Here is a 13584-nt window from a genome sequence, read left to right on the forward strand (position 1 = left end):
GTCAGTTCTTCCCAAATTTAGTACTCCTGTCTAATATTGGAAGAGGAAGCAATTTCTCACCCCCAAGGCAAAGGGAAGAAGATGTATTCCTACAGCATGGATAGGAAAACGATTTTTTCTTCTTGCTCCTTGGCCTACGTGAAACAGAAACCAGTGGATTCTTCTAAATCTTTTAACCATATGCAGATGAATAAGCAAATGGTTGGACTTGATTCCTAATCTCTTTTCCTTTCTTGTATAACAGAGGGTTGGGTTTTTTTTTTCCACTCTAATAAACGTCAGCATTTAAACAGAAGTCATGTGTCACTTAAATGACGATTAGCAGCAAGAATGTAGAAAACGAGATAGCTACTGAGCATGAAGTTTTAATTAATAACCAAGCTATTCAACTGAAAATCAGAACAATGTTTCTGGCAGGGAAATATGAAACCTTCCTTCCTTCTAACTTGTTTATTCTCTTAGTATTTTTATGGGTAATGGTTTAATGACTAAAGGAGAACGTTTTCTAGTTTTCAGTTGAACTCCAGTGATTTAAGTGCAGGAATCTTTCTATGACATCAGGTAGGCCCCCTCCCCAACTCTGTGTCCCCATGTGGGTTGCCAATCCCTGGAATATGCAAACTGAGACTAGTTTAGGAATCAAAGCAAAGAGGAACTCCAGACAGCAGCAGGAGGGATGAAAGAGTGTGGACTGACAGTCTCCTCTCCCCTCTCAAAAAGGGGGAAAGAGTTGCATTCTTCAAAGAAAAGGGAAGAAAAACAAGACTTTTATGGAAATACCATATACGGAGTTGGCAGATATTCAGCAGGGAATAAAAAGTACCTAAAATGTTCCCTTATTCAGTTCCAGTCTGGCAGCCAAATTAAAAGAGGCTCAATTTTCAAGCTGATGTGCCCTGAATTCTCTGGATCTAAAACTATGCGAGGCGTCCACAAGGCTCAGCTTTGGTCCATTGATTCCCCAAACAAACAGAGTTTAATATGGCCTAAAACATTCATCAAACTCTTTAGAAAATGAAGTGCTTATGGATGAAATGATTCCAGATCCAAGATTTGATTCAATATTCATTGCCAGGTTGCCAGGATGGGATAAGGAAAAGGGGTTTATGTTTCATCCACCGTAGATGATCCCTGTGGACGCTGGGAGGGCAGTGAAGTTTGTTAGACTACACTTTCATCATCTCCTCTCTAGTTTTTTATGTATGTATATATATATACACACACACATAACATTTCCATAATTTAAATTACACAACTATGTCATATAAGAAATCTTCAGATACTTAAAGATCAAAGACTGTACTGATTTCAGATAAAATGAGAAAAAAATATCCTGACATTTTTAAGTGAAAGCAAGAAAAGAAACTTTAGAATTACTTTGATTTCATGCTTAAAGAAAAACAAAAATCAGTCTGCAAATCTGACTCCTGAACCTGAACAGCTTATCCTGACTTAACATATTCGTTCTGAACCTTTGAATACTCTGCTATCAAATACAAAATGTCACCTGATGTTATCCACATGAGGGCTGTGCTTCTCAATGTTCCGTAAATATTTGAGGTACTCAACATCAACGTGACAAGACCTTCACAGGAGGCTGAAGGACACTGACTCCAAGGACACATTCTAGGCCCTGCCTCCTGTCAGAATATTGTGATAACACAAGTCTCCTCCATGGACTGTGAATAATAGAGTCATTGTTGACCCTGAAGCCTTCTTGTCTATTATTGAGGTGACCAGATTGTGAAGAAACCACAACTGGACTAGCAGAGTCTGGGCTTTTATTCTGCCTTTACCACTATGCCTGTGTTTGTTTTTGTTAAGTGCCATTGAGTCAGTTCCAACTCATAGCAACCCTGTATAGGGTTTCCAAGGAACGGCTGATGGGTTTGAACCACCAACCTTGTGGTTAGCAAACTAGTGTTTATGCTTCAGCTCCACACCAGGACTTTTGTAGCTAATTTTAATATAAGGGGCCCAGGTGGTGCAGTTGATTAAGTATTGGGCTACTAACTGAAAGGTCGGTGGTTCAAACTCACCAAGCACTCCACAGGACAAAGATGAGGTAGCCTGCTCTTATAAAGATTTACAGGCACAGAAACCCAAGCATTCTAATCTGTCCTCTAGGGTTTGAATTGAGTTAACAGTGGTAGGTTCATCTTAACATTTCTGTGTTTTAGTTTCCTCAAGACGTTAACATGAAGGATTTAGACCAGATCATTCTTGAGATCCCTTCTGGAACAGTAACAATGATAGCTTCCACCTTTTATTACATGCTAACAGCCTGCCAGGTACTGTGATGGGCACTCTTGCCACTTCCCTTCTCATGGGACCAGAAGGCTGCAGATCCAGAAGGAGGGACCCACCCAGAGCCCACACTCCCTTTCTAGACCAAGCTCTGGCTGCCCACAACCCCAGAATTCTCTGCCTTAAACGCCTGGGCCTGCTTCTAGAGTTTCCATGAGCCTCTTTCCCAGGTGACCTGCACCTGAGGCTGAGGGCTGGCCAAGTAGGGCAAGTATGGAAGGAGTAGAGCCTGAGACTGGGGCATGGACACTACCCATGAGGTACCACACAGTCTGGAGAGAGTCAGCTAGGAAGAGAAGGAAGATGGGCTGTGGGCTGAGGTTCCTTTGTACTTACACCTGAGATCCTGCAAATGTTAGAGTGCCTCTACATAAGCTAAGTATTATTCCTACCTGTCTTTAATGAAGCAGAGACACAGAAAGCTTGAGTAATTTGCCTAAGGTCCCACAGTTGGTTAGAGGCAGAGCCAGGGCTCAGGCTGTCATTTTTGTGACTCAATAAAAAATAAAAACAATTTGTTTCTGCCAAGTCACGCTGACCCCAGGTGTGTCAGTGTAGAATGTGCTCAGTGCTGGACTTTTTCCTGAGGCAGCTCTGGATGGATGCCAACCTCCAACCTTTTTGTTAGCAGTCAACGGTGTGAATTGTCACCCAGGGACTTTTTTGTGACCAGTTTCTTAGCTCTTCCTTTTCATGCTGCAGCACAACAAGATCCATAGAATGTCATCAGACGGACACACTCCTGAAAAGCTGTCTTCCCCAGTTGCTTTTGTACCCTGTTCTGCATTATTGGTGCCAACTGAGAATGTGGCAGCAAAATGTGGTAGCAAAATTTCATCCAGAAAAAATTATCCTGGGAAGTTGATTCAACAGAAAAATATTTGAGACAAGAGTATGACAGTTAATCCTAGGATTTCACTATTTGTTCTGAACTTCTGACCCACAGCTGCTGGGGCAACATAGAATATCAAGAAGGATCCTTAAACAGATTTTAACCCTGTTGAACAAGTGTTTGGCCAATCAAATAAGTAGGTCTTTGTTTATTTCTTTAAACTTATAAAACCAGGAAATTACTTTTGATCTTTTAAGATTCCCCTCCCTACCAAGTACATCATGAGACATCAAAGTAAAATTGAACCAAACAGATTTTCAATTATGATTCATAATGAAACATCTAGCAAATTATAGGTAATCTGAAAAAGCAACTTTCTGAACAAAGCTATAAAAATATTTTTACAATATTTTTAGAAGGCATAATCTGACATACTTACTACCAATTGAACTATGTTTTGAGTACTAACCACAAATATCTAATGTTTGTAATAATAGCTAACAATATTGAGTGGTTATTATCTGTCATGTCCAATTCTTAGCCTTTTACCTTCATTAACTCATTTAATCCTTAAACAATCTTAAGAAGCAATATTATTTCCTTTTTACAATTAAAGAAAATAAGACACAGAGAACTCTTAGTAAACTTTGAACTGAGATTATAAACAAGGGAGTTTAACAAAGTACTATTATAACAGAAAAAATGGAAACTATCACAATTAGGAAATGTGAACTAGGGTATGTCCACAAAGGGATAATTTGTTGTTGTTGTTAAGTGCTGTTTGAGTCAGTTCCCACTCAAAGCAACCCTGTATAGTGTTTCTGAGGAATGACTGGTGAGTCTTGCGATTCAAACCGACCTTGAAGTCCAGTGCTTATCCTACAGAGCTACACCAGGACTCCTAGGCAACCATAAACATCCATTAAAACAACACCGAAGTGTGAGACAAGAGTAATGCTGACTGTGGTGGTTAAGCTTATGTTTCCACTGGGCTGGGCAGTGAGTCTTAGCAGTTATATATTATCGATGTGATTTGGCAGTTATGTGTGCTACACTCTGGTAGCTGTGTAACGATGTAATCATCCTCCATTTTGTGATCTGATGTGGTCCTCCTCCACTTTTTATGATGCTGATATTCAAATAATGACCTGCCCTTTGGAACCTAACCATATTAGTGAGTGAGGAGTGAGTGGGTGGATCTACAAATTTCCAATTTTCAAAATTCTCTATTGACTGTATTTCACAGTAAGAGAACATACAATTTTTTTTTTTTTTTTTTTTAGATAACTGAATTCTTGTGAGTTATTAGCACAGGGTATATAAAAAAAGGGAGACATGATCAGGTCTTCCAAGAAATGCCACAATGAGAGGGAACAAGTCCTTACAGCAAGAATCATCCCCACCCCCTCCACACACAGAGTAGACAGGGATGGGCAACTTGGACATTGGCAACCCAAAATGGGGGGGCAGGGGAGCTACAAAGGCAAGAAGTGACTGGCTTACAAGATTTCAAGAGGGAATCTAGATACAGAGGGCCTGGAGGAAGGTAGAATCTCCAGTGAGTACTATTCAATCTGACTAGGCGGAGCTGATGCAATGAAATGCAGACGGGTCTCTTGTGATACAATAGTGAATAATTGTTATCAGGACTGTTTGTGAGGGTCGGAAATGTAAAGGTGGATGTTTTATAGCAAGGAAGGGAGTGATTAACTTCTCAGTATAGGAGCGGAGGTCCCTAGGACCATCAAGGGTTCAAAGAGCAGAGAACGGGACCCTACCCAGAGAAGCAGTGATGCCTGAAATGGAGCCAGAGATGATGACGTGGAGCGATGGAGCAGCTGGAGACTTTGGATCCAGAGAGGGAGAGCGACTGTATGCTGAAGACCTGGGGGTACGGGGGAAGGGATTGCATGGAGGGGATTGTAACCATGGCAATGAGACGATATATGATAGAATGAATATAAGACTGATGTTCTCCCATGTAAACTATCACATAATTCACAATAAAACATTAAAAAAAAAAAAAAAAGCTAATGAGTAGTCATCTAAGATGCAACTTAGATTGCTCCTGTCCTGAACAAAGAAGAGTGAAGAAAATCAAAGATTCAAGGAAACCATTAGTCCAAAAGAGCCAGAACCTCTAACTACCCTGAAACTAGGAGAACTAGATGGTGCCCAGCTACCACTATTGACTGTTCTGATCAAGACCACAATATTAAGATCCTGGATAGAGTAGGAGAAAAATGTAGAGCAAAACTCAAAATAATAAAAAGAAGACCAGGTTAACTAGTCTGATAGAGTCTGGTGGATTCCAGAGACTGACTCTTAGATATTCTACAAATCTGGAATAGAACTCATTGCTGGAAATTACCTTTCAGCGAAACTGTACACAGACCTATAAAGTCAATAATAACACCCACAAGGAATGCACTTCTAAGAACAATCAACTGTAGAATACCAAAAGGACAGCATTTTCCCCAAACCAACGTTTGAAAGGCAGCAAGAGGCAGGAAAGAAAGATGAATGGAAATGGGGAACCCAAGGAGAAAGTGGGAAGAGTGCTGGTACGTTGAAACTATTGGGACTATTGTCATGAAACAAAATGTGTATAAAATTTTGAATGTGAAACTAATGTGCTCTGTAAACTTGCACTCAAATCACAATAAAATACTTTTTTAAACCACACACACACAAAAAAAAGAAATGCCACGATGGCAAGGTTAGCGAATAATGAATCAATGATAGAAGTGTGTGTGATTCTTACTGTTTTGCATGCAGCTTTCACAATAGCTCTCTCAGATCTCCCGCCCCCCGCCCCAACAACAACACTGAAAAGTGTGTATGAACTCCCATTTTTCCAATGATGACAATAAAGCTCAGGGAGGTTATGACTTGCCCAAGGTCTCACAGATGGACAGGGTCAAGCAAGACTGGAATCTTCAGACCTACTCATCATAGTGCAGCATCTGTAAGTACAGGCCCAGTGTCTGGACAGAGCTAGAAATATGGTGTCCACATTCTGATGATGGCCTTAGAGACTGAGTAAGTCTGGCAGCTGGCTAAGAGAGTCTCATATAATCTGTGGGAAGGCCAGTAAATAAGAATCAGGAGATCTGAGTTTTAGTCTTGGTTCTGCCACTAATTAGGCTTGATTTCTCTGGGTCCCTAGGTTTTCATCTGTATATAACACAAAGGTAATCTGGTTTCTGATCAGGGTCTGCCCTAGAGGTCAGTTGCCTGTATTGTCACATGCCAACATCCCATCAGTAAGACTCCAAAAGCTTTGAACAGTAATAGTGAATTTTACTAAAGATTTAGGGCAATGGGGTTGCCTTACACATCATCAGCAAACTGTGTTTGAAGTTTCTTTTAAAAGCTTCTTTCTTTCTCCAAATTCCCTATATTTCTGTTGTTGTATGCCATGGAGTTGATTCTGAATCATATTGACCTCATGCCCCATAGAGACCTGGAGTGGGCCTGTAGGATAAGCACTGGACTGTGAACTGCAAGGTCAACCGTTAAAACCCACCAGCCACTCCTCAGAATCCCTATACAGGGTCGCTGTGAGTTGAAACCGACCCAATGTCATTTAACACAATGGTCTTCACAGACGCAGATTACCAGGTCTTCTTTTCCCCACAGTGCCGCTGGTGGACTCTAATGGTTGATCTTTTTCAGTTAACAGCTGAGCACTTAGCTGTTGTTCCTTCTCCTTCTTTAACTACACAAGTTCTCTTTCTCTCTCCTCCTCCCTTTAAAGAAACCCTTTGACATATCCTTTCCCCAATCAAAGTCTTCAACACTTCTCTCTTTCCAAGTCTCTATTCATTCAACAACTATTTATCATCTGCCTGCAATTTCTAAGGACTCTTCTTGGTGCTGGAGGCTACAACAATGAGTGAAACATGCATGGAATTTGCATTCTCTCCATTTCTTACATACAGCAATGTAGCCCATTATTAAATGTGCATCCAGCAAAAACTGCTTCAGGGGGAACAGAGTGCATTTAAATAACTCGTCACTTTTTAATGTTACATATAAAAATCAGAGGTGAGTATTTATTGCTCTCAAAGGACTTCACAGCTCTGTTTTTGGAAAATAATGATATCACTGTATGATATTAAATTCATAATAATATCTCCTTCAAAGACACTGATAATAAAAGTACTTATTGGTTATTTATAATACCCTTGTTGTTGTTGTTAAGTGCTGTTGAGTCAATCCCAACTCATAGCTACCATATATAGGGTTTCTAAGGAGTGACTGGTAGGTTTGAACCTGGAATTTTGTGTTTAGCAGTTTGTGTGTATCTAACAGCACCACAATAGGACTCCATTGTAATCCTTCGCACTGTATTAATTACTTTACGAACTATCATTATTCCCTTTTCTGAGATAAAGAAATTGACGTTTAGAGACACTCAGTGACTTGCATGAAGTCAAGCAGTAGCAGACCCAGCACTGAGACCCCAACATGCCTGTTGTTACCCCTTGTGTTTAGCTTCTGTATTCATTGTGACATCTCCCCTTTCCAGATCTTCCCTCACCCGAAGGTATGGTATTTCTTGGAATATCGATATGATATTGGAACATGGTCTTCCATTCCACTTTTTATCATCTTCTCAAGATTTCAGCCCTCTCCTAGAGTGCAGTTATGAACAAACCATAATTCTTTGTGCAGGCATCTATGGGGCATCTACTATGTGCTAAGCACTTTGATGAATGCTGCAGATTCATTATGAACACAGAGACATAATCTCTGTTAAAGTTCATAAGGATGAGATAATGGAAACACAAATAAATATAATTTTGATTCATATAAACAAATTCCAAGTGTAAATCTAATTTCAGACCAGATGAATTCAAGAGCTTAACTAATGATATTGGGGCTCTATTTATTTTCAGCTCCTTGTCTTTTTTCTGTGAATTGAGTGAAAGTTTACAGGGCAGATCATCAGGTTTACATACAACAAACCAGACACCTTGTTTAATTACAATGATTATAATCCCCTCTGTGTACCATCAGTTAATAGTATTTCTCTCTATTCATTTTAGCTCTTTAAAAAAAAAAAAAACACTCAGGCATATGTAATAATTTTAAACCACCAAAGGGCACATTCTGCAAGCCTGCCTCCTGGCTGCCAGCTCTCAGTCCGTTTCTTTCCATGAATCTAGAGTCCTCAGCTGCTCCCTCTCTCCATGTCCCCAGCTCTGCATCCATCTCTGATATCACCTTCTCTGGATAAGGTCTAGCATTCTGTTTGTGTTCTTCTCCCTTGATGGTCCTAGGGTCCTCTGTTTCTGGACTATAAGATTAGCTACTCCCCTGTTTTTGTTACAAAACTTCTACCTTTACAATTGTGACTAATTGCAATTAGGCATGATAACAATCACTCGCTTACTGAATCATAAGAATCTTATCCTCACCTCCTTGACATAACTCTACTCTCCTCTTCCTACCCTTGTTCTATATGCAGACTTTTTCACCTGATAAGCAAGATGACCATCAGAAACCTCAGGTTCACATCCTCCCAAATCACCAACTCCAAAGAACAGAGAGGATCTGCCTTCTGTCAGTATTCATGTATCAATACCAGGAATGCCTCTGATTGGCTAAGCCTGAGTCCTATGATCCAATCATATGGCCAGGGAGTCAGAGACTCTGATTGGCCAGCACACCTCACTCATCCATCCGTGTGGCTAAGACATAGAACTGTGATCAACAGCTCCCCATTAATGCCATATGGAGTAGGAGAAAAGCAAGCAAAAGAAACCAAAGGAAGAGGATGGGAAAGTAGGTTTAACCAGCTAAAGATAGTTGCCACCATCCACCACCTCATCTCTACCATCAAAGAGCTCTTAATTAAGAAAATAGGGGTACAGTAATTTTTTAAAAATGCAAGGAAACACATAATTGCCTAATAAATGAGGTCTTGAAAAGCATAATTATGGTGTATTGACAAGCCAAGGAGCTAAGGATGTCAGAAGTAAAGAACCAACATCCACTACTCCCCAGGAATCTTCTGGAGAGAGCCCAGAGTGAGGCCCTGTGGCTCCCTGCAGTTGTTGATGTGCCTTCTTCCCTCAGCAGTTTCCTGTCAACCTGCCCTAGTGTCACTGGTAGTTGCAGGATGTGATAGAATAGGGAGGCCCAGTGGGCAAAAATGGTCAAGCAAAGTAAGATGCCTACTCTGTCTTTCCCAACAAGCTAAGTCAGATTTCATGGCAGCCAATGTTTATCCGCTGGAGTAAGCAGAGCAAATGAGAGCTAGTCATTTGGTAAAGCACATTGTATAAGATCCCAGAAAGGAATAAGGAAAGAGCCAAGAGGAAGGTAGAAGAAATTTAATTCTGAAATGAAATTGTTTATCTTTTTGCTGAACATGTAGAGTAACAATATAGCTATTCTTTGTTAGAAAAAGCTCCATTCATGAAGCTGGTTAGAAAAGTAGCTTGTCTGTCTCTCAACATGTTTTAAAGCCATGATCTTAATAAATCCATGCTAGCCCTCAAATGTGGAGTACCCTTTCCCTTTCTCTTTGGTTTTCTCTTCATGTACTCCACATTTCAAATTATTCCTACAACCTCCCTTCTGTTACATTAAAAATATATAATAAAAAATAAGATTCCCTTTCTCCACAGAGCAATGAGAACTCCTGAAGGGATTAATAAAGAATCAGGACAGGTTTTATATTTCTGTCCTAAACACAATGGGATTGTTGTTGTTGTTGTTAAGTGCCGTCGAGTCGGTTCCGACCCATAGCGACCCTGTACAGGGTTTCCGAGGGTGTAAATCCTTACGGGAGTAGAAAGCCTTATCTTTCTCCCGCGGAGCGGCTGGTAGTTTCGAACCGCTGACCTTTAGGTTCGCAGCCCGATTCGTAACCACTACGCTACCAGAGCTCCAGTATGTCTTTGGTGAATTGCCAACACATTCTTCACCTCAACATTGGACTAGTGCAGGAGTAGTCACTGAGTTGGTCCTTACAAGCATCAAGACAATTCTGTTGTAAAGTGTAAAGGTTTTTTTGTGTGTGGATTTGTTGTCTCTGCTATTGTTGTAACAAGATTTTAGAGATGTATATCCAAGTAACCACAATATTAAACTAATGCATCCAGACTTGTTACGTAGAATACTAAACATGTAGATTGAAATATAAAACAACTGTAAGAGACATATCTCAGTTCTGAGAAAGAAACAAGTCAGTTAAACAATGGAAAGATTTCCATATTTCTCCCCCTACTCTTCATAGGAAGGGTAAGCCTAACACCAAATCCATTACCACACACTCAATTCTGACGCATGGCAGTCACATATGATAGATGTATTGTTGCTAAGTACTGTGGAGCCAGTTCTGACTCACAGAGACAGGCTGTACAGGCTTTTTAAATCTTTGTGGGAGCCGAAAGCCTCATCTTTGTCCTGTTGAGAAGCTGGTGGGCTCAAACTGCCAACCTTGTGGCTTATCCTATGTAGCTACCACGTTTATATACAACAAATGATATGTAAACATATATGTATTATTGTTAAGTGCCATCGAGTTGGTGTCGACTCATAGTGGCCGTGTATGGAATTTCGGAGGAGCAGCTGGTGGGTTTGAACCACTGACCTTATGCTTCACAATACAATGCTGATTCCACAGCACCACACCAGGAGCCCTGGTGTGGCACTGTGGGTTAATGCACTGGACTGCAAGGTCGGTTTGAACTGCAAGGTTGGTGGTTCAAGCTCACCAGGCACTCCTTAGAAACTTTACACAAGGTCACTATGGGTTTAACTGACTCAATGGCTCTTTACAACAACAACATGTATGTGTATACGTATGAACTCCTAGTGTAGCATTGTAGGATCAATACTGGACTGTGAATTACAAGGTTGGCAGTTCAAACCCACCAGCTGCTCCTCGGAAACCCTGTATATATGTTGTTGTTGTTAAGTGCCATCGAATCGGTTCTGACCCATAGCGACCCTGTATAGGGTTTCCGAAGAGCAGCTGGTGAGCTTGAACTCCTGACCTTGCAGTTCAAATGGCTTTGCAGTCTGGCGCATTAACACACAGCACCACACCAGGACTGTATATATAGGAGGGAGTTAATCTATTTCATCTCCAAATTTGTGTATTAAAGATTTTGGAAAAATAAAGGTCGAATTTAGAACTAGGAAATTAACTATAAAATAAATATGAGTAGATATAACTTTTAAAGTATTTTTCTTTTTCCAACATCCAAACCAGAGATTCTTCAGCTAAGGTCTGTGGAAATGTTTATAAATTTGGGGATTTATGTATATCTGTACATTTTCTGGAAAAATGGGCCGTATCTTTTGTTAGATTCTCTATTCCCACCCTGTGATAATGAAGGCTTGGGATCGACTTGGCAGGGCAGGATTCTCAATCACGATGTAGTAATTGCTTCTATGATAAGATCTAATATAATAGAACCAACCCCATCATCATATGATCTGACGTGATCAGCCCTGATCTGATAGGATTAGCTAATGTGCTATAAATCCTCACTTCTAGGATGTTAATGAGGTTGTATCTTGAGTCAATATAAAAGGAGAGAGCAGTGAGTACAGAGAGGGGCCAAGTATCACCAAGAAAGAAAAGTTTGGACCTGGGGCCCCTATGCTGTGAAGCTCCTAGATACAGGGAAAGATTGATACCAAAACACAAGGAAATCTCCAAGGGATACTGGGCCTGCAGATGCTGAAGGACGACAAGGACCTTTCCCCAGAGCCAGCATTCTGAATGCAGACATCTAGCCTTCTAAACTGTGAGAGAATGGATTTTTGTTTGTTAAAGCCATTATCTTGTGGTATTTCTGTTATAGCAGCACTAGATATCTAACACACCTTCTGCCCCCTCCACACACAAAAAGGATACAAAACTTACACTTACAGCCAGTATCTTGTAAAAGGCATATTTATTTACTTTTAAATTATTTTTTTAACCCTATGTTTAAAATTCAGTGGAAAAACACACAGCCTTATGTCTTTTCCTTCTGTGCTTCTTCAATCTCTTGTTCTTCCAAAATGTTGTCTCTGTGTGGGGCAGGGAAGAGTAGGGACTAGCGATCTGTTTGTAAAACATGTCTGGGGCAATAGAATACAAGAAAAGAGATGAAAGGGAGCAGTGGCTTTTTTAAAAATAAAAACAAAATTATCCTCCCCCTCCCCAGAAATCTGCCTTGAATTTTCCTGAGTCTTTGGGCTTTTGTTAAGTCTTATTTAGTATTCACTGCAAATTCTGTGGATGGCTGTAAATTACTAGATTCTATTTTAGCTGAAAGAGTCTACACAGCAAATTCATGTTCTGTTGTAAATTTAGTGATGTGATGACATATGCTTAGCAATCAGACTGACATGCAAAATAAATCAGATGTAATCGTTTGAATGTAAGTTTGAGGTATAAAGTAAACCATTTTGGGGTTGAAACAAAAGACATACCCACAGGAGGACTAGCTTGCCAAAGCCTGGAGTCAGCAAAACAAAAATAATTTCAAGTGGATTTTTTATATTTCTTGTTCTGTGAGTTCCATCCAGAGAAGTTAATAAGTCAGATGTGAAAACATGAGAAGTTTATAAATGGGCACCCTTGCTTTAAAAAACAATCAAGCAGCAACTACAACCCCCCAAAAGCAGGTGAAGTCATGGAGACACATGATAGTCTAAGTCACTGAGCTGGTGAATTACCATTAATCCATCACTAAATCTCCTGGTGTGGCAATGTAGGATCCGCATTGGCACTCTGAACCCACCAGCTGCTCCTCAGAAATCCTATACAGAGTCACTGTGAGTAGAACAGACTAGATGGCACTAACAACAACAGCACTAAAATTTAGGTATTCTAATTCCAGCCAACTTTCCACTGCCTTCCACCCAAGGCACCTAACTAAGTAAGAACAATTGACTTTCACATTATCATACAATGCTACTACATTGAGAATACACAGTTAAAACACATTCACAATACCTGGAACTCAGATAACAGCTTGACCGCCCTTATAGCTACAAAGATACTGCCTGTAAATGAATAACAAGAACCTAACTTGAGAGCTAAGGCTAAACTTGTTACTCTGGTTCTTAGGCTAGGAATCAACTTTTAAAATTGATTTCATTAAAACCATTTTTCTGATTTAAAGTATACGTACTAATTCAACATGTGAAGTAAAGGGCTCTGACATTTCAGAGTATGTATTTCTGTGTATTACACTTTTCTTTTTGATCAAGTAATCGCGTCCATTGCTGTTATATCAATTCTGATTCATAGACACCTACCCTACAGATCAGAGTATAACTGCCCCACAGGCTGTAAATGTTTAAGGAAGCAGAGCAGTCCCTGGGTTCAAACAGCTGAACTTTTGGTTACCAGACATGCACTTTAACCACCATGCCACTTGTTGTTGTTGTTGTTAGGTGTCATCAAGTCAGTACTGACTCATAGC

Source organism: Chrysochloris asiatica, unplaced genomic scaffold, assembly GCF_000296735.1.
Source record: "Chrysochloris asiatica unplaced genomic scaffold, ChrAsi1.0 scaffold00002, whole genome shotgun sequence".
NCBI lineage: Eukaryota > Metazoa > Chordata > Mammalia > Afrosoricida > Chrysochloridae > Chrysochloris > Chrysochloris asiatica.